At 41.1% G+C, this 26,409-nt stretch overlaps 1 pseudogene; it reads left to right on the top strand.

The window, feature by feature from the left end:
- Nucleotides 1-345: 345 nt before the first annotated feature.
- Nucleotides 346-21,136, top strand: LOC148001730 (glyceraldehyde-3-phosphate dehydrogenase pseudogene; annotated as a pseudogene).
- Nucleotides 21,137-26,409: the final 5,273 nt, after the last annotated feature.

Genomic DNA, 26,409 nt, shown 5'->3' with positions numbered 1-26,409 from the left:
TTATAGTTCATACAAGAATACACTTGAGGACAAACATGTGTGTATCTTTCTATCTTGTAAGCATACAGCTTTATTCATGCAGGGATCAGACAAACATTCATCCATTTCCAAGTCACAATGTCTGCCTTAGAATCCAAGCACACAGAAGCAGGAATAGTCTTTGATTCCATGCTGGTATCCAGTCCCATTGTGGCAAGGGGTTGGAAGTACACTCTTTGAAATCTTTCTCACAAAACCTTCCAGAATTTCCAGCAAGGCAGATACAGATAGGGTGCTCAGGGTCTTCATGGCAGGTACCTCATGTTCCCCCAGTGTTCCCGCTGCAGAAATTAGTGGCAGTTTCACATGTCAGTCCACTGTACCCAGGAGAACATTGCCACAGGTAACCTCTTTCCTCCAAGATATTCATATGAGTGGCAATTCCTTGGAAAGAACTAGAGTAAGGTTCTCATATCTTCACAGTCTTTATCCAAATCATTGGCTATGCTAAGCAACAACTGTTATCTTGTAGAAAGACAGTACCATTGTTTCAGCAAGAATTTAAGAGACATCTAATATTTTTTTTGGAAATGGATCCTGGCTCCTCAAGTCACTGCAGGACTATAGATCCTCTCCCACTGAGAACAGAGAAGAAAGTCTAGTTAAGGGAGCAGGATCCACAGGCAGGCAAGAGAGTCAGGGTAAGTCCCAATACAGTTGTTGGGGACCCCATATGAGGTATACCTACTACATACATGTGGGGGACCTAGGTTCAGCCCTTGTATGCTCTTTGATTGGTAGTTTAGTCTCTGAAAACTCCAAAGGTTCAGGTTAGTTGATTCTGTCCCAACTGGGACCTTCAACTTTTCCACAAGACTCTGAGCTTTGTCTAATGTTTGTCTGTGGGTCTTCCCATCTGTTTTGGTCAGCTGCTGGGTGGAGCCTCTTTGAGAACAATTAAGCTAGGCAATACAAAATGATGGAAGCCTTTAAATAGGAAACAAGTAATCCCCTTAAAGAAAAATAGGAAATTACAATCAAGCGGATGAAGAAAATGAATAAAACTGTTCAAGACATGAAAATGGAAATGGAAGGAATAAAGAAAACACAAACTGAGGAGATGGAAAACCTCGGAAAAAAAACAAGAACTAGAGTTGCAAGTATCATCAACAGAGTACTAGAGACAGAAGAGAGAATCTCATGTATAGAAGATACAATAGAATAAATTGATACATTGGTCAAAGAAAAGAAAATGCTAAATCTAAAAAGTTTCTAACACAAGTATTCATTATGATAGGATATATGAAAGGACCAAACCTAAGAATAATAGGGAAAGAAGAAGAAAATTCCCAGCTTAAAGGCCCAGAAAATACTTTCACCAAGATCATAAAAGAAAAATTTCCTAATAGGAAAAGATGCCTATAGACATACAAGAAGCTTACCAAATAGATTGAACCAAATAGATTGGACCAAGAAAGAAAATCTACCTACCATATAATAATCAAAACACTAAACGCACAGATCAAAGAAAGAATATTAAAAGCTGAAAGGGAAAGATGCCAAGTAAAATATGAAAGTAGACCTATCAGAATGACACCTAACTTCTCAACAGAGACCCTAAAAGCCAGAAGGGGCTGAGCAGATGTCTTGCAGTCCCTAAGAGACCACAGCCATCAGTCCAGTCTAATATACCAAGCAAAATTTTCAATCATAAATGAATAAAACAAGATATTCCATGATAAAACCAAATTAAACTGTCTTACCACAAATCCAGCCCTACAGAGGATAATAGAAGAAAAACTCCAACATAAGGAGAGTAACTACACCCAAGAAAATAAAAGAAATAAAAAATTTCAGCTACATCAAAAACACAGGAAATCTCTCTCTCTCTCTCTCTCTCTCTCTCTCTCTCTCTCTCTCTCTCTCAATACACACACACACACACACACACACACACACACACACACACACACTACCACTACCAACATCAAAATAACAGGAATATAACAATCATTGATCATTTATAAATAATCTGATCTAAATTCTGCAATAAAAAGACAAGTTAACTTAATGGATGCAAAAACAGAATCCATCATTCTGCTGCATATAAGAAACACACCTTAGTAAAGGACTGGGGAAAGATTTTCCAAGCAAACAGATCCAAGAAAGAAGCTGGAGTGGCCACTCTAATATATAAGAAAATAGACTTTCAACCAAAAGTAATCAAAAGAAATGGGGAAGGACACCTCATACTCATTAAAGGAAAAATCCACCAAGATGATGTCTCAATTCTGAACATCTATGCCCCAAATGCAATGGCACTCACATTCATAAAAAATATTACTAAAGCTTAAATTACACATTGAACCCCATACCTTAATAGAGACTTCAACACCTGATTTTCACCAATGGACAGGTCATTGAGACAGAAACTAAGCAGAGAATTAGACTGACAGAAAGTATGAATCAAATAGACATAGCATAACTATAAAACATATTACCCAAACACAAAGGATATACCTTCTTCTCAGCACCTCATGGAACCTTCTCTGAAATTGATCATACACTCAGTCACAAAGCAAACCTCAACAAATACGAGAAGATTTGAAATAACCCCTTTCATCTTATCAGAACTCAATGGATTAGAGATGAACTTAAACAACGGAAGCAACAAAAAGCCTACAAACTCATGGAAACTGAGCAACTCTCTACTCAATGACCAATGGGTCAAAGAAGAAATAAAGAAATTAAAGACTGTCTAGAATTCAATGAAAACAAAGGCACAACATGCCTAAACTTATGAGACACAAAGAAAGCAGTGCTAAGGGGAAAGTTCATACCTCTAAGTGCTTTCCTAAAGAAATTGGAGAGATTTCATACTAGCAACCTAACAGCACTCCTGAAAGCTCTAGAACAAAATGAAGCAAACATGCCCAAGAGGAGTAGATGGCAGTAAATAATCAAACTCAGAGCTGAAATCAACCAATTAGAAACAAAGAAAACAATACAAAGAATCAACGAAAACAAGAGGTGTTTCTTTAAGAAAATCAACAAGATAGACAAACCTTTAGCCAAGTTAACTAGAAAGAGTATCTAAACTAAGAAAATCAGAAATGAAAAGGGGAACATAACAAAAGACACTGAGGCAATCCAAAGAATTATTAGATCTTACTTCAAAAGCCTGTGCTCCACAAAATTGAAAAATCTAAATGAAATGGACAATCTTCTGGATAGATTCCACTGACCAAAGTTAAATTAAGAACAGGTAAACGGCGGCACATATCTTCCTGGTTGCTGCCGCTGCAGAGAGCCCATTGGCAGCACACCACGAGCGAACTTGAGCCTCGGGACCACAGATAAGACCAACTTTTCTGCTGCAAGAAAGCTGCCTGGTGAGCTCGGGACACACAGAGGCAGAATTCCTCTAGGACCGGGCACGTCCTGTGTTTACCGGAAGTCCCACACCCGCAGATCCCGGCCTGCAGCAGCTCTCTGCTCCCAGACCCCGTGAGAGAGAGACCCAACCGCCTGGTCAGGTGGGCACTCCTGAGGCTGCAGAGCGGAAGAGACCACCAACACTGCTCACCCCTGCCCACATCCCTGGCCCAAGAGGAAACTGTATAAGGCCTCTGGGCTCCCGTGGGGGAGGGCCCAGGAGCGGCAGGACCCCTGCCTGAGACACCTCCGGAACCTGAAGGAAATAGACCGGATAAACAGTTCTCTGCACCCAAATCCCGTGGGAGGGAGAGCTAAACCTTCAGAGAGGCAGACAAGCCTGGGAAACCAGAAGAGACTGCTCCCTGCACACACATCTCGGATGCCAGAGGAAAAAGCCAAAGACCATCTGGAACCCTGGTGCACTGAAGCTCCCGGAAGGGGCGGCACATATCTTCCTGGTTGCTGCCGCTGCAGAGAGCCCGTGGGCAGCACCCCACGAGCGATCTTGAGCCTCGGGACCACAGGTAAGACCAACTTTTCTGCTGCAAGAAAGCTGCCTGGTGAGCTTGGGACACACGGTAGCAGAATTCCTCTAGGACCGGGCACATTCTGTGTTTACCGGAAGTCCCACACTCGCAGATCCCGGCCCGAAGCAGCTCTCTGCTCCCAGACCCGGTGAGAGAGAGACCCAACCGCCTGGTCAGGTGGGCACTCCTGAGGCTGCAGAGCGGAAGAGACCACCAACACTGCTCACCTCTGCCCACATCCTTGGCCCAAGAGGAAACTGTATAAGTCCTCTGGGCTCCCGTGGGGGAGGGCCCAGGAGCGGCAGGACCCTGCCTGAGACACCGCCAGAACCTGAAGGAAACAGACCGGATAAACAGTTCTCTGCACCCAAATCCCGTGGGAGGGAGAGCTAAACCTTCAGAGAGGCAGACAAGCCTGGGAAACCAGAAGAGACTGCTCCCTGCACACACATCTTGGACGCCAGAGGAAAAAGCCAAAGACCATCTGGAACCCTGGTGCACTGAAGCTCCCGGAAGGGGCGGCACAGGTCTTCCTGGTTGCTGCCGCTGCAGAGAGCCCGTGGGCAGTACCCCAGGAGCGAACTTGAGCCTCGGGACCACAGGTAAGACCAACTTTTCTGCTGCAAGAAAGCTGCCTGGTGAACTCAAGACACAGGCCCACAGGAACAGCTGAAGACCTGTAGAGAGGAAAAACTACACGCCCGAAAGCAGAACACTCTGTCCCCATAACTGACTGAAAGAGAGGAAAACAGGTCTACAGCACTCCTGACACACAGGCTTATAGGACAGTCTAGCCACTGTCAGAAATAGCAGAACAAAGTAACACTAGAGATAATCTGATGGCGAGAGGCAAGCGCAGGAATCCAAGCAACAGAAACCAAGACTACATGGCATCATCGGAGCCCAATTCTCCCACCAGAACAAACATGGAATATCAAAACACACCAGAAAAGCAAGATCTAGTTTCAAAATCATATTTGATCATGATGCTGGAGGACTTCAAGAAAGACGTGAAGAACTCCCTTAGGGCAACACAGGAAAACATTAATAAACAAGTAGAAGCCTACAGAGAGGAATCACAAAAATCCCTGAAAGAATCACAAAAATCCCTGAAAGAATCACAAAAATCCCTGAAAGAATTCCAGGAAAACACAATCAAACAGTTGAAGGAATTAAAAATGGAAATAGAAGCAATCAAGAAAGAACACATGGAAACAACCCTGGATATAGAAAACCAAAAGAAGAGACAAGGAGCTGTAGATACAAGCTTCACCAACAGAATACAAGAGATGGAAGAGAGAATCTCAGGAGCAGAAGATTCCATAGAAATCATTGACTCAACTGTCAAAGATAATGTAAAGCGGAAAAAGCTACTGGTCCAAAACATACAGGAAATCCAGGACTCAATGAGAAGATCAAACCTAAGGATAATAGGTATAGAAGAGAGTGAAGACTCCCAGCTCAAAGGACCAGTAAATATCTTCAACAAATCATAGAAGAAAACTTCCCTAACCTAAAAAAAGAGATACCCATAGACATACAAGAAGCCTACAGAACTCCAAATAGATTGGACCAGAAAAGAAACATCTCCCGTCACATAATTGTCAAAACACCAAACGCACAAAATAAAGAAAAAATATTAAAAGCAGTAAGGGAAAAAGATCAAGTAACATATAAAGGCAGAATCACACCAGACTTCTCGCCAGAAACAATGAAGGCCAGAAGATCCTGGACTGATATCATACAGACCCTAAGAGAACACAAATGCCAGCCCAGGTTACTGTATCCTGCAAAACTCTCAATTAACATTGAAGGAGAAACCAAGATATTCCATGACAAAACCAAATTTACACAATATCTTTCTACAAATCCAGCACTACAAAGGATAATAAATGGTAAAGCCCAACATAAGGAGGCAAGCTATACCCTAGAAGAAGTAAGAAACTAATCGTCTTGGCAACAAAACAAAGAGAATGAAAGCACACAAACATAACCTCACATCCAAATATGAATATAACGGGAAGAAATAATCACTATTCCTTAATATCGCTCAACATCAGTGGCCTCAACTCCCCAATAAAAAGAAATAGATTAACAAACTGGATACGCAACGAGGACCCTGCATTCTCCTGCCTACAAGAAACACACCTCAGAGACAAAGACAGACACTACCTCAGAGTGAAAGGCTGGAAAACAACTTTCCAAGCAAATGGTCAGAAGAAGCAAGCTGGAGTAGCCATTCTAATATCAAATAAAATCAATTTTCAACTAAAAGTCATCAAAAAAGATGAGGAAGGACACTTCATATTCATCAAAGGAAAAATCCACCAAGATGAACTCTCAATCCTAAATATCTATGCCCCAAATACAAGGGCACCTACATACGTAAAAGAAACCTTACTAAAGCTCAAAACACACATTGCACCTCACACAATAATAGTGGGAGATTTCAACACCCCACTCTCATCAATGGACAGATCATGGAAACAGAAATTAAACAGTGATGTCGACAGACTAAGAGAAGTCATGAGCCAAATGGACTTAACGGATATTTATAGAACATTCTATCCTAAAGCAAAAGGATATACGTTCTTCTCAGATCCTCATGGTACTTTCTCCAAAACTGACCATATAATTGGTCAAAAAACGGGCCTCAACAGGTACAGAAAGATAGAAATAATCCCATGCGTGCTATCGGACCACCACGGCCTAAAACTGGCCTTCAATAACAATAAGGGAAGAATGCCCACATATACGTGGAAATTGAACAATGCTCTACTCAATAATAACCTGGTCAAGGAAGAAATAAAGAAAGAAATTTAAAACTTTTTAGGGGCTAGAGAGATGGCTCAGTGGTTAAGAGCACTGACTGCTCTTCCAGAGGTCCTGAGTTCAATTCCCAGCAACCACATGGTGGTTCACAACCATCTGTAATGAGATCTGATGCCCTCTTCTGGTGTGTATGACAGCTACAGTGTATTTATATGAATAATTAATAAAATTAAAAAAACTTTTTAGAATTTAATGAAAATGAAGGTACAACATACCCAAATTTATGGGACACAATGAAAGCTGTGCTAAGAAACTCATAGCGCTGAGTGCCTGCAGAAAGAAACAGGAAAGAGCATATGTCAGCAGCTTGACAGCACACAAAAAGCTCTAGAACAAAAAGAAGCAAATACACCCAGGAGGAGTAGAAGGCAGGAAATAATCAAACTCAGAGCTGAAATCAACCAAGTAGAAACAAAAAGGACCATAGAAAGAATCAACAGAACCAAAAGTTGGTTCTTTGAGAAAATCAACAAGATAGATAAACCCTTAGCCAGACTAACGAGAGGACACAGAGAGTGCGTCCAAATTAACAAAATCAGAAATGAAAAGGGAGACATAACTACAGATTCAGAGGAAATTCAAAAAATCATCAGATCTTACTACAAAAGCCTATGTTCAACAAAACTTGAAAATCTTCAGGAAATGGACAATTTTCTAGACAGATACCAGGTATCGAAGTTAAATCAGGAACAGATAAACCAGTTAAACAACCCCATAACTCCTAAGGAAATAGAAGCAGTCATTAAAGGTCTCCCAACCAAAAAGAGCCCAGGTCCAGATGGGTTTAGTGCAGAATTCTATCAAACCTTCATGGAAGACCTCATACCAATATTATCCAAACTATTCCACAAAATTGAAACAGATGGATAACTACCGAATACCTTCTACGAAGCCACAATTACTCTTATACCTAAACCACACAAAGACACAACAAAGAAAGAAATCTTCAGACCAATTTCCCTTATGAATATCGACGCAAAAATACTCAATAAAATTCTGGCAAACCAAGTCCAAGAGCACATCAAAACAATCATCCACCATGATCAAGTAGGCTTCATCCCAGCCATGCAGGGATGGTTTAATATACGGAAAACCATCAACGTGATCCATTATATAAACAAACTGAAAGAACAGAACCACATGATCATTTCATTAGATGCTGAGAAAGCATTTGACAAAATTCAACACCCCTTCATGATAAAAGTCCTGGAGAGAATAGGAATTCAAGGCCCATACCTAAACATAGTAAAAGCCATATACAGCAAACCAGTTGCTAACATTAAACAAAATGGACAGAAACTTGAAGCAATCCCACTAAAATCAGGGACTAGACAAGGCTGCCCACTCTCTCCCTACTTATTCAATATAGTTCTTGAAGTTCTAGCCAGAGCAATCAGACAACAAAAGGAGATCAAGGGGATACAGATCAGAAAAGAAGAGGTCAAAATATCACTATTTGCAGATGATATGATAGTATATTTAAGTGATCCCAAAAGTTCCACGAGAGAACTACTAAAGCTGATAAACAACTACAGCAAAGTGGCTGGGTATAAAATTAACTCAAATAAATCAGTTGTCTTCCTCTATACAAAAGAGAAACAAGCCGAGAAAGAAATTAGGGAAACGACACCCTTCATAATAGACCCAAATAATATAAAGTACCTCAGTGTGACTTTAACCAAGCAAGTAAAAGATTTGTACAATAAGAACTTCAAGACACTGAGGAAAGAAATTGAAGAAGACCTCAGAAGATCGAAAGATCTCCCATGCTCATGGATTGGCAGGATTAATATAGTAAAAATGGCCATTTTACCAAAAGCGATCTACAGATTCAATGCAATCCCCATCAAAATACCAATCCAATTCTTCAAAGAGTTAGACAGAACAATTTGCAAATTCATCTGGAATAACAAAAAACCCAGGATAGCTAAAACTATCCTCAACAATAAAAGGACTTCAGGGGGAATCACTATCCCTGAACTCAAGCAGTATTACAGAGCAATAGTGATAAAAACTGCATGGTATTGGTACAGAGACAGACAGATAGACCAATGGAATAGAATTGAAGACCCAGAAATGAACCCACACACCTATGGGCACTTGATTTTGACAAAGGAGCCAAAACCATCCAATGGAAAAAAGATAGCTTTTTCAGCAATTGGTGCTGGTTCAACCGGAGGTCAACATGTAGAAGTATGCAGATTGATCCATGCTTATCACCCTGTACAAAGCTTAAGTCCAAGTGGATCAAGGACCTCCACATCAAACCTGATACACTCAAACTAATAGAAGAAAAACTAGGGAAGCATCTGGAACACATGGGCACTGGAAAAAATTTCCTGAACAAAACACCAATGGCTTATGCTCTAAGATCAAGAATCGACAAATGGGATCTCATAAAACTGCAAAGCTTCTGTAAGGCAAAGGACACCGTGGTTAGGACTAATTGGCAACCAACACATTGGGAAAAGATCTTTACCAATCCTACAACAGATAGAGGCCTTATATCCAAAATATACAAAGAACTCAAGAAGTTAGACCGCAGGGAGACAAATAACCCTTTTAAAAAATGGGGTTCAGAGCTAAACAAAGAATTCACAGCTGAGGAATGCCGAATGGCTGAGAAACACCTAAAGAAATGTTCAACATCTTTAGTCATAAGGGGAATGCAAATCAAAACAACCCTGAGATTTCACCTCACACCAGTGAGAATGGCTAAGATCAAAAACTCCGGTGACAGCAGATGCTGGCGAGGATGTGGAGAAAGAGGAACACTCCTCCATTGTTGGTGGGTTGCAGACTGGTACAACCATTCTGGAAATCAGTCTGGAGCTTCCTCAGAAAATTGGACATTGAACTGCCTGAGGATCCAGCTATACCTCTCTTGGGCATATTTCCAAAAGATGCCCCAACATATAAAAAAGACACGTGCTCCACTATGTTCATCTCAGCCTTATTTATAATAGCCAGAAGCTGGAAAGAACCCAGATGCCCTTCAACAGAGGAATGGATACAGAAAATATGGTACATCTACACAATGGAATATTACTCAGCTATCAAAAACAACGGCTTTATGAAATTCGTAGGCAAATGGTTGGAACTGGAAAATATCCTGAGTGAGCTAACCCAAACACAGAAAGACATACATGGTATGCACTCACTGATAAGTGGCTATTAGCCCAAATGCTTGAATTACCCTAGATGCCTAGAACAAATGAAACTCGAGACGGATGATCAAAATGTGAATGCTTCACTCCTTCTCTAAAAGGGGAACAAGAATACCCTTGGCAGGGAAGAGAGAGGCAAAGATTAAAACAGAGACTGAAGGAACTCCCATTCAGAGCCTGCCCCACATGTGGCCCATACATATACAGCCACCCAATTAGACAAGATGGATGAAGCAAAGAAGTGCAGACCGACAGGAGCCGGATGTAGATTGCTCCTGAGAGACACAGCAAGAATACAGCAAATACAGAGGCGAATGCCAGCAGCAAACCACTGAACTGAGAATAGGTCCCCCGTTGAAGGAATCAGAGAAAGAAATGGAAGAGCTTGAAGGGGCTTGAGACCCCATATGTACAACAATGTCAAGCAACCAGAGCTTCCAGGGACTAAGCCACTACCTAAAGACTATACATGGACTGACCCTGGACTCTGACCCCATAGGTAGCAATGAATATCCTAGTAAGAGCACCAGTGGAAGGGGAAGCCCTGGGTCCTGCTAAGACTGAACCCCCAGTGAACTAGACTGTGGGGGGGAGGGTGGCAATGGGGGAGGGTTGGGAGGGGCACACCCATAAGGAAGGGGAGGGGGAGGGGGATGTTTGCCAGGAAACCAGGAAAGGGAATAACACTCAAAATGTATATACGAAATGCTCAAGATAATAATAAAAAAAAAAGAACAGGCAAACAATCTAAATAGTCCTATAAGCCATAAGGAAATAGAAGCAGTCATTAAGAGTCTCCTAACAGCTTCCTGGTTGCTGCCGCTGCAGAGAGCCCGTGGGCAGCACCCCTTGAGCGAACTTGAGCCCAGGGACCACAGGTAAGACCAACTTTTCTGCTGCAAGAAAGCTGCCTGGTGAGCTTGGGACACACGGTAGCAGAATTCCTGTAGAACCGGGCACGTTCTGTGTTTACCGGAAGTCCCACACCCGCGGATCCCGTCCCGCAGCAGCTCTCTGCCCCCGGACCCTGTGAGTGAGACACCCAACCGCCTGGTCAGGTGGGCACTCCTGAGGCTGCAGAGCGGAAGAGACCACCAACACTGCTCACCCCTGCCCACATCCCTGGCCCAAGAGGAAACTGTATAAGGCCTCTGGGTTCCCGTGGGGGAGGGCCCAGGAGCGGCAGGACCCCTGTGCCTGAGACACCACCAGAACCAGAAGGAAACAGACCGGATAAACAATTCCCTGCACCCATATCCCGTGGGAGGTAGAGCTGAACCTTCAGAGAGGCAGACAAGCCTGGGAAACCAGGAGAGACTGCTCTCTGCACACACATCTCGGACGGACGCCAGAGGAAAAAGCCAAAGACCATCTGGAACCCTGGTGCACTGAAGCTCCCGGAAGGGGCGGCACAGGTCTTCCTGGTTGCTGCCGCTGTAGAGAGCCCGTGGGCAGCACCCCAGGAGCGAACTTGAGCCTCGGGACCACAGGTAAGACCAACTTTTCTGCTGCAAGAAAGCTGCCTGGTGAACTAAGACACAGGCCCACAGGAACAGCTGAAGACCTGTAGAGAGGGAAAACTACACGCCCGAAAGCAGAACACTCTGTCCCCATAACAGGCTGAAAGAAAACAGGAAAACAGGTCTACAGCACTCCTGACACACAGGCTTATAGGACAGTCTAGCCACTGTCAGAAATAGCAGAACAAAGTAACACTAGAGATAATCTGATGGCGAGAGGCAAGCACAGGAACCCAAGCAACAGAAACCAAGACTACATGTCACCATCGGAGCCCAATTCTCCCATCAAAACAAACATGGAATATCCAAACACACCAGAAAAGCAAGATCTAGTTCCAAAATCATTTTTGATCATGATGCTGGAGGACTTCAAGAAAGACATGAAGAACTCCCTTAGAGAACAAGTAGAAGCCTACAGAGAGGAATCGCAAAAATGCCTGAAAGAATCGCAAAAATCCCTGAAAGAATTCCAGGAAAACATAAATAAACAAGTAGAAGCCCATAGAGAGGAGACACAAAAATCCCTGAAAGAATTCCAGGAAAACATAAATAAACAAGTAGAAGCCCATAGAGAGGAGACACAAAAATCCCTGAAAGAATTCCAGGAAAACACAATCAAACAGTTGAAGGAATTAAAAATGGAAATAGAAGCAATCAAGAAAGAACACATGGAAACAACCCTGGATATAGAAAACCAAAAGAAGAGAGAAGGAGCTGTAGATACAAGCTTCACCAACAGAATACAAGAGATGGAAGAGAGAATCTCAGGAGCAGAAGATTCCATAGAAATCATTGACTCAACTGTCAAAGATAATGTAAAGCGGAAAAAGCTACTGGTCCAAAACATACAGGAAATCCAGGACTCAATGAGAAGATCAAACCTAAGGATAATAGGTATAGAAGAGAGTGAAGACTCCCAGCTCAAAGGACCAGTAAATATCTTCAACAAAATCATAGAAGAAAACTTCCCTAACCTAAAAAAAGAGATACCCATAGGCATACAAGAAGCCTACAGAACTCCAAATAGATTGGACCAGAAAAGAAACATCTCCCGTCACATAATTATCAAAACACCTAACGCACAAAATAAAGAAAGAATATTAAAAGCAGTAAGGGAAAAAGGTCAAGTAACATATAAAGGGAGACCTATCAGAATCACACCAGACTTCTCGCCAGAAACTATGAAGGCCAGAAGATCCTGGACTGATGTTATACAGACCCTAAGAGAACACAAATGCCAGCCCAGGTTACTGTATCCAGCAAAACTCTCAATTAACATTGAAGGAGAAACCAAGATATTCCATGACAAAACCAAATTTACACAATATCTTTCTACAAATCCAGCACTACAAAGGATAATAAATGGTAAAGCCCAACATAAGGAGGCAAGCTATACCCTAGAAGAAGCAAGAAACTAATCATCTTGGCAACAAAACAAAGAGAATGAAAGCACACAAACATAACCTCACATCCAAATATGAATATAACGGGAAGCAATAATCACTATTCCTTAATATCGCTCAATATCAATGGCATCAACTCCCCAATAAAAAGACATAGATTAACAAACTGGATACACAACGAGGACCCTGCATTCTGCTGCCTACAGGAAACACACCTCAGAGACAAAGACAGACACTACCTCAGAGTGAAAGGCTGGAAAAAAACTTTCCAAGCAAATGGTCAGAAGAAGCAAGCTGGAGTAGCCATTCTAATATCAAATAAAATCAATTTTCAACTAAAAGTCATCAAAAAAGATGAGGAAGGACACTTCATATTCATCAAAGGAAAAATCCACCAAGATGAACTCTCAATCCTAAATATCTATGCCCCAAATACAAGGGCACGTACATACGTAAAAGAAACCTTACTAAAGCTCAAAACACACATTGCACCTCACACAATAATAGTGGGAGATTTCAACACCCCACTCTCATCAATGGACAGATCATGGAAACAGAAATTAAACAGTGATGTCGACAGACTAAGAGAAGTCATGAGCCAAATGGACTTAACGGATATTTATAGAACATTCTATCCTAAAGCAAAAGGATATACCTTCTTCTCAGCTCCTCATGGTACTTTCTCCAAAATTGACCATATAATTGGTCAAAAAACGGGCCTCAACAGGTACAGAAAGATAGAAATAATCCCATGCGTGCTATCGGACCACCACGGCCTAAAACTGGTCTTCAATAACAATAAGGGAAGAATGCCCACATATACGTGGAAATTGATCAATGCTCTACTCAATGATAACCTGGTCAAGGAAGAAATAAAGAAAGAAATTTAAAACTTTTTAGAATTTAATGACAATGAAGATACAACATACCCAAACTTATGGGACACAATGAAAGCTGTGCTAAGAGGAAAACTCATAGCGCTGAGTGCCTGCAGAAAGAAACAGGAAAGAGCATATGTCAGCAGCTTGACAGCACACCTAAAAGCTCTAGAACAAAAAGAAGCAAATACACCCAGGAGGAGTAGAAGGCAGGAAATAATCAAACTCAGAGCTGAAATCAACCAAGTAGAAACAAAAAGGAGCATAGAAAGAATCAACAGAACCAAAAGTTGGTTCTTTGAGAAAATTAACAATATAGATAAACCGTTAGCCAGACTAACGAGAGGACACAGAGAGTGCGTCCAAATTAACAAAATCAGAAATGAAAAGGGAGACATAACTACAGATTCAGAGGAAATTCAAAAAGTCATCAGATCTTACTATAAAAACTTATATTCAACAAAACTTGAAAATCTTCAGGAAATGGACAATTTCCTAGACAGATACCAGGTATCGAAATTAAATCAGGAACAGATAAACCAGTTAAACAACCCCATAACTCCTAAGGAAATAGAAGCAGTCATTAAAGGTCTCCCAACCAAAAAGAGCCCAGGTCCAGACGGGTTTAGTGCAGAATTCTATCAAACCTTCATAGAAGACCTCATACCAATATTATCCAAACTATTCCACAAAATTGAAACAGATGGAGCCCTACCGAATTCCTTCTACGAAGCCACAATTACTCTTATACCTAAACCACACAAAGACACAACAAAGAAAGAGAACTTCAGACCAATTTCCCTTATGAATCCCGAAGCAAAAATACTCAATAAAATTCTGGCAAACCGAATTCAAGAGCACATCAAAACAATCATCCACCATGATCAAGTAGGCTTCATCCCAGGCATGCAGGGATGGTTTAATATACGGAAAACCATCAACGTGATCCATTATATAAACAAACTGAAAGAACAGAACCACATGATCATTTCATTAGATGCTGAGAAAGCATTTGACAAAATTCAATACCCCTTCATGATAAAAGTCCTGGAGAGAATAGGAATTCAAGGCCCATACCTAAACATAGTAAAAGCCATATACAGCAAACCAGTTGCTAACATTAAACAAAATGGACAGAAACTTGAAGCAATCCCACTAAAATCAGGGACTAGACAAGGCTGCCCACTCTCTCCCTACTTATTCAATATAGTTCTTGAAGTTCTAGCCAGAGCAATCAGACAACAAAAGGAGATTAGGGACTACAGATCGGAAAAGAAGAGGTCAAAATATCACTATTTGCAGATGACATGATAGTATATTTAAATGATCCCAAAAGTGCCACCAGAGAACTAGTAAAGCTGATAAACAACTTCAGCAAAGTGGCTGGGTATAAAATTAACTCAAATAAATCAGTTGCCTTCCTCTATACAAAAGAGAAACAAGCCGAGAAAGAAATTAGGGAAACGACACCCTTCATAATAGACCCAAATAATATAAAGTACCTCAGTGTGACTTTAACCAAGCAAGTAAAAGATCTGTACAATAAGAACTTCAAGACACTGAGGAAAGAAATTGAAGAAGACCTCAGAAGATGGAAAGATCTCCCATGCTCATGGATTGGCAGCATTAATTTAGTAAAAATGGCCATTTTACCAAAAGCAATCTACAGATTCAATGCAATCCCCATCAAAATACCAATCCAATTCTTCAAAGAGTTAGACAGAACAATTTGCAAATTCATCTGGAATAACAAAAAACCCAGGATAGCTAAAGCTATCCTCAACAATAAAAGGACTTCAGGGGGAATCACTATCCCTGAACTCAAGCAGTATTACAGAGCAATAGTGATAAAAACTGCATGGTATTGGTACAGAGACAGACAGATAGACCAATGGAATAGAATTGAAGACCCAGAAATGAACCCACACACCTATGGTCACTTGATTTTTGACAAAGGAGCCAAAACCATCCAATGGAAAAAAGATAGCATTTTCAGCAAATGGTGCTGGTTCAACTGGAGGGCAACATGTAGAAGAATGCAGATCGACCTATGCTTATCACCCTGTACAAAGCTTAAGTCCAAGTGGATCAAGGACCTCCACATCAAACCAGACACACTCAAACTAATAGAAGAAAAACTAGGGAAGCATCTGGAACACATGGGCACTGGAAAAAATTTCCTGAACAAAACACCAATGGCTTATGCTCTAAGATCAAGAATCGACAAATGGGATCTCATAAAACTGCAAAGATTCTGTAAGGCAAAGGACACTGTGGTTAGGACAAAACGGCAACCAACAGATTGGGAAAAGATCTTTACCAATCCTACAACAGATAGAGGCCTTATATCCAAAATATACAAGGAACTCAAGAAGTTAGACCGCAGGGAAACAAATAACCCTATTAAAAAATGGGGTTCAGAGCTAAACAAAGAATTCACAGCTGAGGAATGCCGAATGGCTGAGAAACACCTAAAGAAATGTTCAACATCTTTAGTCATAAGGGAAATGCAAATCAAAACAACCCTGAGATTTCACCTCACAACAGTGAGAATGGCTAAGATCAAAAACTCAGGTGACAGCAGATGCTGGCGAGGATGTGGAGAAAGAGGAACACTCCTCCATTGTTGGTGGGATTGCAGACTGGTAAAACCATTCTGGAAATCAGTCTGGAGGTTCCTCAGAAAATTGGACATTGAACTGCCTGAGGATCCAGCTATACCTCTCTTGGGCATATACCCAAAAGATGCCTCAACATATAAAAGAGACACGTGCTCCACTATGTTCATCGCAGCCTTATTTATAATAGCCAGAAGCTGGAAAGAACCCAGATGCCCTTCAACAGAGGAATGGATACAGAAAATGTGGTACATCTACACAATGGAATATTACTCAGCTATCAAAAACAACGAGTTTATGAAATTCGTAGGCAAATGGTTGGAACTGGAAAATATCATCCTGAGTGAGCTAACCCAATCACAGAAAGACATACATGGTATGCACTCATTGATAAGTGGCTATTAGCCCAAATGCTTGAATTACCCTAGATCCCTAGAACAAACGAAACTCAAGACGGATGATCAAAATGTGAATGCTTCACTCCTTCTTTAAATGAGGAAAAAGAATACCCTTGGCAGGGAAGGGAGAGGCAAAGATTAAAACAGAGACTGAAGGAACACCCATTCAGAGCCTGCCCCACATGTGGCCCATACATATACAGCCACCCAATTAGACAAGATGGATGAAGCAAAGAAGTGCAGACCGACAGGAGCCGGATGTAGATCGCTCCTGAGAGACACAGCCAGAATACAGCAAATATAGAGGCGAATGCCAGCAGCAAACCACTGAACTGAGAATAGGTCCCCTATTGAAGGAATCAGAGAAAGAACTGGAAGAGCTTGAAGGGGCTCGAGACCCCAAAAGTACAACAATGCCAAGCAACCAGAGCTTCCAGGGACTAAGCCACTACCTAAAGACTATACATGGACTGACCCTGGACTCTGACCCCATAGGTAGCAATGAATATCCTAGTAAGAGCACCAGTGGAAGGGGAAGCCCTGGGTCCTGCTAAGACTGAACCCACAGTGAACTAGTCTATGGGGGGAGGGCGGCAATGGGGGGAGGGTTGGGAGGGGAACACCCATAAGGAAGGGGAGGGGGGAGGGGGATGTTTGCCCGGAAACCGGGAAAGGGAATAACACTCGAAATGTATATAAGAAATACTCAAGTTAATAAAAAAAAAAAAAAGAAATACTCAAGTTAATAAAAAAAATAAAATAAAATAAAAATAAAAAGAATAAAAATAAAAAAATAAAAAAAAAGAGTCTCCTAACAAAAATAAGCCCAGGATCAGATGGTTTTAGCACAGAATTCTACCATACTTTCAAAAAAAGAATTGGTACCAAATACTCCTTAAATTATCCACAAACTAGAAACAGAAGAAACACTGCCAAATTTATTTTATGAGGCCACAGTCACTCTAATGTTTAACCCACACAAAGAATCAACTACGAAAGAGAATTTTAGACCAAGTTCCCTTATGAACATTGATGTCAAATACTCAATAAAAATACTCACAAACCAAATCCAAGAACAAATCAAAACATCATCTACCATAATCAAGTTTGCTTTATCAGAAATTCAGGAATGGCTCAACATACGAAAATTCATCCATGTAAATCAATGTAATCCACCGAAGAAGAAGAAGAGAAGAAGAAGAAGAAGAAGAAGAAGAAGAAGAAGAAGAGGAAGAGGAAGAGGAAGAGGAAGAGGAAGAGGAAGAGGAAGAGGAAGAGGAAGAGAAGAAGAAGAGGAAGAAGAAGAAGGAAGAAGAAGAAGAAGGAGAAGGAGAAGGAGAAGGAGAAGGAGAAGGAGAAGGAGAAGGAGAAGGAGAAAGAGAAGAAAGAAGGAGAAGAAAGAAGAAGAAAGAAGGAAGAAGGAGAAAGAAGAAGAAGAAGAAGAAGAAGAAGAAGAAGAAGAAGAAGAAGAAGAAGAAGAAGAAGAAGAAGAAGAAGAAGAAGAAGAAGACGAGACGAGGAGGAGGAGGAGGAGGAGGAGGAGGAGGAGGAGGAGGAGGAGGAGGAGGAGGAGGAGGAGGAGGAGGAGGAGGAAAACACATAACCATGTCATCAGCTGCTGAGAAATCTCTTGATAAAGTCCAATACTTCTTATTGATAAAAAGTCTTAGAAATATCAGGGATAGAAGGCACATGCCTAAACACAATAAAAGTAATATACAGCAGGTGATAGCTAACACTAAATTAAATGGAGAGAAACTTAAATCAATCCACTAAAATGAGGAACAAGACAAGAATGCTCTCTCTCTCTCTCTCTCTCTCTCTCTCTCTCTCTCTCTCTCTCTCTCTCTCTCTCTGCCTGTCTCTGTCTCTTCAATATAGTATTTGAAGTTCTAGCTAGAGCAAGAAGACTTCTAATAGAGTTTAAGGGGATATAAATTGGAAATGAAGTAAAAGTATTAGATGATATGATAGTATACTTAAGTGACCCCAAAAATTCTACTAAAGAACTCCTACAGCTGATACACACCTTCAGCAAAATGTCTGGGTATAAAATTAACTTAAAAAATCTGAAGCAGTCCTATTTGCAAACATTATACAGGCTGAGAAGGAAATTAGGGAAACACAACACCCTTTACAATAGCCACAAATAATAACAAAATATCTTGATATAACTCTACCCAAGCAAGTGAAGGACCTGTATGTCAAGAACTTCAAATGTTTGAGGAAAAAAATTGAAGAAGATATCAGAAGATGAAAAGATCTCCCATGCTCATGAATCAGTAGGATTAACATAATGAAAATGGTCATCCAACAAAAAAAATCCACAAATTCAATGCAATTCCCATCAAAGTTCCAAAACAATTCTTTACAGACCTTTAAAGAACAATATTCAACTTCATATAGAAAAAAAGAGAGAATATCTAAAACAATCCTGTATAATAAAAGAACTTCTATTGGTATTATCATCCCTGATCTTGAGATGCACTACAGGAAAATATTAATAAAAAACTGCAGAGTACTTGCATAAAAATAGGACAGGTTGATCAATGGAATCCCATTGAAGATCCAAAAGTAAGTCTATACACCAATGGATACTTGATTTTTGACCAATAAGCTAAATTATACAATGGAAAAAAGAAAGCATCTGCAAAAAAATGGTGCTGTTATAAGTGTATGTCTGCATGTGGATGAATGCAAATAGATCCATATTTATCACCCTGCATAAAACTAAAGTCTGAGTAGTTCAAAGACCTTAACATAAAACTAGATACATTAAATCTGATAGAAGAAAAAGCAGTGGGGAATAATCCTGAACTCATTGGTATAGGAGTCAACATCTTGAACAGAACAACAGTTCAGGCTCCAAGATCAACAATTAATAATGCATCCTCATGAAACTAAAGAGCTTCAGTAAGGCAAAGGACATTGTCAAAACTGCAGCCTACAGAATGGGAAAAGATTTTTACCAACTTTACATCTGACAAAGGACTGGTATCCAAAATATATAAAGAACTGAAGAAACGAGATATCACCAAACCAAATAACCTGATTTTTAAAATGGAGTACAGATTTGAACAGAAAATTCTCAACTGAGGAATCTCTAATGGCCAGGAATCACTTTAAAAATGTTCAGCATCCTTAGTTATCAGAAGATTGTTAATCAAATTTAGACTCTGAGATAAGATTTTTTTTCTTATGCACCTCAGAGTGGCTAATATCAAAAACTCAAGTGACAGCTCATGCCAGCAAGGATGTGGAGTGAAGGGAACTTTCTTCCATTGCTGCTGGGAGCTCAAACTTATATAACCACTTTGGAAATCATTTTATTTTTGCTTTCTCAGGAAATTGGAACCCCAAGACCTAGCTATAGCACTCCTGGGCATATACCCAAAAGGTGTTCCACCATCCCACAAGGACACCTCATTCATTCAAAGAATGAATAAAGAAAATGTGGTACAATTACACAATGAAGTATTAGTCAGCCATTAAAACCAATGACATCATGAAATTTGCAGGCAAATGAATGGAACTAGAAAAGATCATCCTGGTTCTCTGCTCCTCCCTGTTCTAAAGACAGCCTCATAGACAAAATGGTTAATTGAAGGTCATGTGAATAGATTTGGCCATATTGGGCACCTAGTTACCAGGACTAACTTCTGCTCTGCATCTGGCAAAATGGAGATTGTTGCCATCAACGATCCCTTCATTAACCTCAATTTCGTGTTTCAGTATGACTCTACCCATAGCAAATTTAATGCCACAGTCCAGGCTGAGAAGGAGAAGCTTGTCATCAACAGGAAGCCCATTAGCATCTTCCAGGAGGGAGATCCTGCTAATATCAAATGGGGTGATGCTGGTGCTGAGTATGTTGTGGAGTCTACTGGCATCTCCACCATGGAGAAGGCTGGGGCTCACTTGAAGGGTGGGGCCAAAAACATCATCATCTTTACCCCTTGGGCTGATGACCCAATGTTTGTGATGGGCATGAACCATGAGAAATATGACAACTCACTCAAGATTTCAGCAATTCATCCTACACCACCAACTGCTTAGCCCACTGGTCAAGGTCATCCATGACAACTTTGGCATCATGGAAGGGCTCATGAACACAGTCCATGCCATCACTGCCACTCAGAAGACTGTGGATGGCTCCTCTGGAAAGCTGTGGCATGATGGCTATGGGGCTGCCCAGAACATTTACTCTGGCATCCACTGGTGCTGCCAAGGCTGTGGGCCAGGTCATTCCAGAGCTGAATGGGAAGCTCACTGGCATGACTTTCCATGTTCCTACCCCTAATGTATCCTTTGTTGATCTGACATGCCGCCTGGAGAAACCTGCCAAGTATGATAACATCAAGAAGGTGGTGAAGTAGGCATCTTAAAGCCCACTAAAGAACATCCTAGGCTACACTGTGGACCAGGTTACCTCCTGCAGCTTCAAAAGCAACTCCCACTCTTCCACCTTTGAAGATGTGGCTGGCATTGCTCTCAATGACAACTTTGCAAAACTCAGTTCCTGGTATGACAATGAATACAGCTATAGCAATTGGGTAGTGGACCTCATAGCCTACATAGCCTCCAAGGAGTAAGAAACCCTGGACCACCCCAGCAAAGACACTGAGAGCAAGAGAGAGGCCCTCAGTTGTGAGGAGTTCCCATTCCAACTTGGCTCCCAACACTGAGCATCTTCCTCACAATTTCCATCCCAGACTCCCATAATAGGAGGGACTTAGGGAGCCCTCCCTATTCTCTTGAATACCATCAATAAAGTTCACTGCACACATCCCCAAAAAAATAAAATAAAAAAGGTCATCCTGAGTGAGGTAACTCAGACCCAAAAAGACAACCATAGTTCGTACTCACTTGTAAGTGGATATTATTCATAAAGTGTAGGATAGCCCTGCTACGAAGCACAGATCCAAAGAAGCTAAGTAACAAGGAGGGCCCAAGACAGAATGCTTGAATCTCCTAGGGAAGGGGAAAAAGATTAGATGTCAGAGGTAGATGGAGAGAGTACTGGTTGGGAAAGGAATAGGGAAAAGAACAGTAGGGAAAAGTTGGGGGGAATAGAGGGAGAGAGTACTGGGAGAGACAACTGTGTTGGGGGGCGCAGAGTTGCACATAACTAGAACAATGGAAATTTCCAGGAATCTATGACAGGATTCTAGCTAAGATTCTTATCAATGGAGCCTGAACTAGCTATCTCCTAATACCACACAAGACTTCATGAGGAACTGGGACACCAAACCACTCACAAAACCTTAGACTTACAGTTTGTCCTGCCTACAAGATGTACAGGGATAATAGGTGGAGCAGAATTTGAGAGAAGGGCTAACTAATAACTGACCCAGCTTGAGACCCATCTCATGAGAAGGAGCCCACCTCTGACACTATTGATATTCTGCTATACTTACAGACTAGGAACCTAGCATAACTGTCATCAGAGAGGCTTCACCCAGTAACTGGAATGGAAACAGATACAGGGACCCACTCCCAAACATTAAGCAGAGCTTGGGAATCCTGTGGAAAAGGGGAAGAAGGATCAAAGGACCAGAGAGGTCAAAGACACCACAAGAAAACCTATAAAATCAACTAACCTGGGCTCATAGGGACTCATAGAGACTGAACTTCCAAACAAAGAGCACAACTGCCTGTAAGACAGTGAGGGTCCCTGGCCCCATTTGACTTTGATTGGTGACATAAAGTTGCCTTTGGCCAATGACTAGGTAGGAAGCAGCGGCAGGACGTTAGATTTCTAGGACAAGAGAGCAGGAAAGGGAAGGAGTTTCAAGAAAAACCACAAGAAGAATGGGAAACAGATCAGATTCCAGAGAACAGAAGAGAGCCTCCAGCCATGTAAGAGTCAGGGAAGTGGCCCAAGAAGTTATTTCCCTGATTGAGTCTGGGGTAGCAAATGTGGCCCAGCCTTTCAACTGCTTAAAGCATATAAAAATAAGGGTGTGTGTGTGTGTGTGTGTGTGTGTGTGTGTGTGTGTGTCTTTCATTAGTGAATCCAAAACATCTAGAGAGTGGCAAGAACGGAGCACACACCCTGTTGGGAGCTATGCCCTTAAAATCCTCCATTATTGATGTTAATATTATAGTTAGAGTTAAGTAAGATAAAATGGAAAAATGCTAAAATAAAAATACGATGACTATGGTTGGGGATTTGGCTCAGTGGTAGAGCGCTTGCCTAGGAAGCGCAAGGTCCTGGGTTCGGTCCCCAGCCACAGGGAAAAAAAAAACAAAAACAAAAACAAACAAAAAAAATACGATGACTGGGTTCTGGGTTCATTAAGAGGTCAGGACAATGGAAAATCCCCAGAGCCAGCTGCAGAAGGCTAATACAAATCTGGTGGTCAGGATGCCTAATGATATGACAAACTTGTGACCTTTCTGAGAAACCAACATCCTGTTGACATCAGCCAATTGCCTGACTTACAAGAGCACAGTATCCTTGGCTTGCGTAAATACTTCCTGCTTCCTTCCTCCCTCTGTTACCCCTGCTATGGTATAAATTCAGCCTTGGGAAAAATAAAATTTGTCACCTTGATCACACTCCTGTCTTGGTGTCCTTCATGTCTCTTGTCCTCCATTCTCTCCTAGGTGGTCCCCAACCTCCGCTGACTGCCCTGTGGGCCCAGGCAACACCCACTGGAGAGTTTAGAACAGATTAACTTACTACCACTTCAGGATCCCTTTCTCCTAACTGGGCTATGTTATCCAGCCTTAATAGAAAAGATATTCCTAGTCTTACTGCAACTTAATATGGTAATCTGGTCTATACCCATGGGAGGCCTTCCCTCTTCTGAGGAAAAGGGGAGGAGGGATGGATGGGGGGCAGGGTAGGGAATTGAGAGGGACATGGAAGAAAGGAGGAAGAAGCTGTGATCTAGATGTAAAGTAAACAAATAACTAATTTTTTGAAAAATACCCCCCAAAAAGAAAATACTTCTCATCACATTTATCAGATTGTATTAAAATCATTTCCTTCTTCTGTCTTACAAAACTAAAGTTTATTGAACACTACCATCTTACTGTCCATTTTGCTATTTTGATGTGTGCTCTAGGACTCACAGTGCCTGGCACCTGATGTACGAACACCTGAAGAACACTTCCCAGATGAGTTAATGACAATGATAACCTGGTCAAGGAAGAAATAAAGAAAGAAATTAAAGACTTTTTAGAATTTAATGAAAATGAAGGTACAACATACCCAAACTTATGGGACACAATGAAAGCTGTGCTAAGAGGAAAACTCATAGCACTTAGTGCCTGCAGAAAGAAACAGGAAAGAGCATATGTCAGCAGGTTGACAGCACACCTAAAATCTCTAGAACAAAAAGAAGCAAACACACCCAGGAGGAGTAAAAGGCAGAAAATAATCAAACTCAAAGCTGATATCAACCAAGTAGAAACAAAGAGGACCATAGAAAGAATCAACAGAACCAAAAGTTGGTTCTTTGAGAAAATCAACAAGATAGATAAACCCTTAGCCAGACTAATGAGAGGACACAGAGAGTGTGTCCAAATTAACAAAATCAGAAATGAAAAGGGAGACATAACAACAGATTCAGAGGAAATTCAAAAAATCATCAGATCTTACTACAAAAGCCTATATTCAACAAAACTTGAAAATCTGTAGGAAATGTACAATTTCCTAGACATATACCAGGTACCAAAGTTAAATCAGGAACAGATAAACCAGTTAAACAACCCCATAACTCCTAAGGAAATAGAAGCAGTCATTAAAGGTCTCCCAACCAAAAAGAGTCCAGGTCCAGACAGGTTTAGTGCAGAATTCTATCAGACCTTCATAGAAGACCTCATACCAATATTATCCAAACTATTCCACAAAATTGAAACAAATGGAGCACTACCGAATTCCTTCTATGAAGCCACAATTACTCTTATACCTAAACCACGCAAAGACCCAACAAAGAAAGAGAACTTCAGACCAATTTCCCTTAAGAATATCGACGCAAAAATACTCAATAAAATTCTGGCAAACCGAATCCAAGAGCACATCAAAACAATCATCCACCATGATCAAGTAGGCTTCATCCCAGGCATGCAGGGATGGTTTAATATATGGAAAACCATCAACGTGATCCATTATATAAACAAACTGAAAGAACAGAACCACATGATCATTTCATTAGATGCTGAGAAAGCATTTGACAAAATTCAACACCCCTTCATGATAAAAGTCCTGGAAAGAATAGGAATTCAAGGCCCATACCTAAACATAGTAAAAGCCATATACAGCAAACCAGTTGCTAACATTAAACAAAATGGAGAGAAACTTGAAGCAATCCCACTAAAATCAGGGACTAGACAAGGCTGCCCACTCTCTCCCTACTTATTCAATATAGTTCTTGAAGTTCTAGCCAGAGCAATCAGACAACAAAAGGAGGTCAAGGGGATACAGATCGGAAAAGAAGAAGTCAAAATATCACTATTTGCAGATGATATGATAGTATATTTAAGTGATCCCAAAAGTTCCACCAGAGAACTACTAAAGCTGATAGACAACTTCAGCAAAGTGGCTGGGTATAAAATTAACTCAAATAAATCAGTAGCCTTCCTCTACACAAAAGAGAAACAAGCCAAGAAAGAAATTAGGGAAACGACACCCTTCATAATAGACCCATATAATATAAAGTACCTCGGTGTGACTTTAACCAAGCAAGTAAAAGATTTGTACAATAAGAACTTCAAGACTCTGAAGAAAGAAATTGAAGAAGACCTCAGAAGATGGAAAGATCTCCCATGCTCATGGATTGGCAGGATTAATATAGTAAAAATGGCCATTTTACCAAAAGCGATCTACATATTCAATGCAATCCCCATCAAAATACCAATCCAATTCTTCAAAGAGTTAGACAGAACAATTTGCAAATTCATCTGGAATAACAAAAAACCCAGGATAGCTAAAACTATCCTCAACAATAAAAGGACTTCAGGGGGAATCACTATCCCTGAACTCAAGCAGTATTACAGAGCAATAATGATAAAAACTGCATGGTATTGGTACAGAGACAGACAGATAGACAAATGGAACAGAATTGAAGACCCAGAAATGAACCCACACACCTATGGGCACTTGATTTTTGACAAAGGAGCCAAATCCATCCAATGGAAAAAAGATAGCATTTTCAGCAAATGGTGCTGGTTCAACTGGAGGTCAACATGTAGAAGAATGCAGATCGATCCATGCTTATCACCCGGTACAAAGCTTAAGTCCAAGTGGATCAAGGACCTCCACATAAAACCAAATACACTCAAACTAATAGAAGAAAAACTAGGGAAGCATCTGGAACACATGGGCACTGGAAAAAATTTCCTGAACAAAACACCAATGGCTTATGCTCTAAGATCAAGAATCGACAAATGGGGGGCTGGGGATTTAGCTCAGTGGTAGAGCGCTTACCTAGGAAGCGCAAGGCCCTGGGTTCGGTCCCCAGCTCCGAAAAAAAGAACCAAAAAAAAAAAAAAAAAGAATCGACAAATGGGATCTCATAAAACTGCAAAGCTTCTATAAGGCAAAGGACACTGTGGTTAGGACAAAACGGCAACCAACAGATTGGGAAAAGATCTTTACCAATCCTACAACAGATAGAGGCCTTATATCCAAAATATACAA

This window comes from Rattus norvegicus, chromosome 13, assembly GCF_021556685.1.
Source record: "Rattus norvegicus strain SHRSP/BbbUtx chromosome 13, alternate assembly SHRSP_T2T, whole genome shotgun sequence".
In the NCBI taxonomy this organism is placed as follows: domain Eukaryota; kingdom Metazoa; phylum Chordata; class Mammalia; order Rodentia; family Muridae; genus Rattus; species Rattus norvegicus.
Note: the sequence above shows the minus strand (reverse complement) of the source record. Positions and strands in the feature narration are given on the sequence as shown.